Source organism: Nicotiana attenuata, unplaced genomic scaffold, assembly GCF_001879085.1.
Source record: "Nicotiana attenuata strain UT unplaced genomic scaffold, NIATTr2, whole genome shotgun sequence".
In the NCBI taxonomy this organism is placed as follows: domain Eukaryota; kingdom Viridiplantae; phylum Streptophyta; class Magnoliopsida; order Solanales; family Solanaceae; genus Nicotiana; species Nicotiana attenuata.
Window position 1 is genome coordinate 191350 of NW_017671913.1, and position 2777 is coordinate 194126.

The 2777-nt window shown below is 38.6% G+C and overlaps 1 protein-coding gene across 2 annotated transcripts in view; it reads right to left on the minus strand.

Annotated features, from left to right (window-relative positions):
• Positions 1 to 2777, minus strand: part of LOC109210861 — a 35714-nt gene that overhangs the window by 15623 nt on the left and 17314 nt on the right. The window lies entirely within an intron of this gene.

A 2777-nucleotide genomic window follows, 5' to 3' on the forward strand; every position in this document is an offset into this window, starting at 1 on the left:
ACCCCCCCCCCCCCAAAAAAAACCAGCAGACAACAGCCAGATTTCAGCATTATATTAGTGACTAGGCTATTGCTTGAGAACTAGTCAGCTTTTGCAACCTTATCCGCTATCTACTTTGGCCATAACCATCTGTCACTTTAACACAACAGTACCAACAGCTACGCCTCAATCTCAAGCTAGTTCCATCTGTCACTGCAATTGCAGCCAGAAATCAGCTTGTGTACTTGTATCTTTATCCAAATCCAAGTTCTTCACTATGATAATGTGTCGTGAACTTCAGATCCACTGTCTTATGCTTTCCTTGCTTTAATAAATAAATTAGCAAACTAATGCAAAGCTTAGACTCAGAAGAGAAAATGCATGATCTTGGAAAATATTCTTTTTAAACAGATTTAACATTTCTTCTTGTTGCCCTTCCTGAGCCGAGGGTCTATTGGAAACAACCTCTCTACGTGCATTAGGTAGGGGTAAGGCCTGCGTACAGACTACCCTCCCCAGACCCTACTTGTTGGGATCAAACTGGGTTTGTTGTTGTTGTTGTAAACAGATTTAACATACTGGGTGGACAAGAAAGATCTCTTTAACAGGGTGGCAAAAGTAGATTTCTGCCATGACGCTACTCAGGCACACATATTCTTATAATTATAGACGCAAAGAAGATGCAAAACATAACTCGATTTTTAGGCAATGATAAAGAAACTAAATAACTTTTAGAAGCAGGTCAAGGAGGCTTGTCTTTATTAGTTTGAAACTCAAAAAAGATGTTTTCCTCCGCTACGTCATATGAAATGGAAGATATTTAACATCAACTGCGTGCAATTGATATCATAGTGTGTGTGTTCTGTTTAGAATTCTAATGCCCGGTATCTCTTTAGTCAATATTAGCAGCTGCCATTTGTGCAACAGTACAAGTTGGTACCACAACTGATTAGGTTACTACCATACAACATCAACAACTACGCCTCAGTCCCAAACAAAGTTGGAGTCCGCGGTATGAATCCTCACTTCTTTCGGTAAGCCCAACTCATATCATCATCACGCCAAAATAAAATAAGAACGCAGTGAAAATAAGTTTATATATATATATATATATATTAAAAGTTCTATAACAAAATTTAAAGCAAATTCCTAACTAGTAAGTATCACCTATATGGATCTTTTTCTTCCGTTGTGCCACATATTCAGTTAAATCTGCATTGATTCCAAGAATTTGTAGGTCTTTCGAGGCAACTACCTTCCATGTAATTTTAGGTCAACCTCATCCCCTTATAACACCTTCACTCACCATATTTTCACATCTACGGACCGGTGCATCTGTAGTGTGATGCAAGATATGACCAAACCATCTCAAGCGACCTTTTCTCAATTTACCCTCATTGCGTGCTATTTGGCAAATGTGGTCATTTTTAATCTTATCTAATCTTGTATGACCGCACATCTATCTTATGGATATGTTGGAATTTTGTAGCCCAACATTCACTATCATATAACATTGTCGGTCTTATAAATATTCTATAGAACTTCCCTTTCACTTTGGTAGGCATCCTTCTATCACATAACACCTTAATAGGTTACTACCATACTGTGCTTTTTTTAGGGTTGGTCACAACTAACGCTGGCAGGTGGGCCGGTTAGGCCCGGGACCGGCCCAGGCCCGCGAGACCAAACGGGTAGTGGGCCTAGACGGGCCTAACCGTTTAGGACCGGGACCGGGTGGGGGTGGGCTTTCAGGTGGGCCGGTCTTTTTACTAAGACCGTTTGGGCCCGGGACCGTTTGGGCCCGGGACCGACTACTAAGTGGGCCGGTTCAACCGGTCCTAAATGGGCCCAACGGCAAATTTTATTCCAAAAATTTTTAACCCGTTAGAAAAGTGAAAAAAATGGCCGTTGGCCTGCAAATATAGCCGTTTTTTATTTCTAAAATAACCATTTAACCCCCCACCCCACCCCCCAACAACTTTGTTTTAACCCCAAACTTTTCATAATTACACTTTTTCCCTATTTTCAACTATAAATACCCCCTCATTCTTTCATTTTTCTCACAAAATCATCAATCTCTTAATCTCTCTCTCTAATTTTCTTCTATAATTGCTTACTTTATTGTTGCAATTTGTAAAAAATTGTGAAGTTGGTGAATTGAAGTATTCAAGTCTTCAACGATATATAATTTTTAATAAGTTGTTCGTCAATTCGGCAAACTCGTTCCAACTCTTAAGTTTTAATATTATAGTTTTGTTTTGTTTTATTTATTTTTGTATTGTTTGATTAATTAAGATGGATATTTCGCTAAAAAAAATGTTTAGTAAAAATAAGGGAAAATCCAAGAGTGGTGAATCTAGTGGCCAATCTATTCCTTCTCCAATTCCCCGGGCTCCCCTACCCAAACCCTATACCCGCCCTCCACCTGCTCCTATTCTTGATAGTGATAATACTTTATTACAATTTACTGAGAGTCAATATTTGCATAATGTTGGAGGTGGTGAACACTTAAACCATGAATATATGAATGCTCTTTATGGTAATCCAACTATTAATGAGGATAATGAGAAGGAAATAGATTTGGATGAAACACAACCAGATGACAATACACCCACTAGTCATGTTGCTAAAGTTAACCCAACTAATCCAAATGATGCCCCGTCTAACCCCCCTGTTACTACCCCTACTTTTTCTAGACAACCTTCTAAACAGGGCGAAATATCTCTTGTTTTGCCGTTTTTTATTCAAATAAAAGAAAAAAATAAAGCTAAGTTTAAAACTTGTGGCAAAGAGTTAGC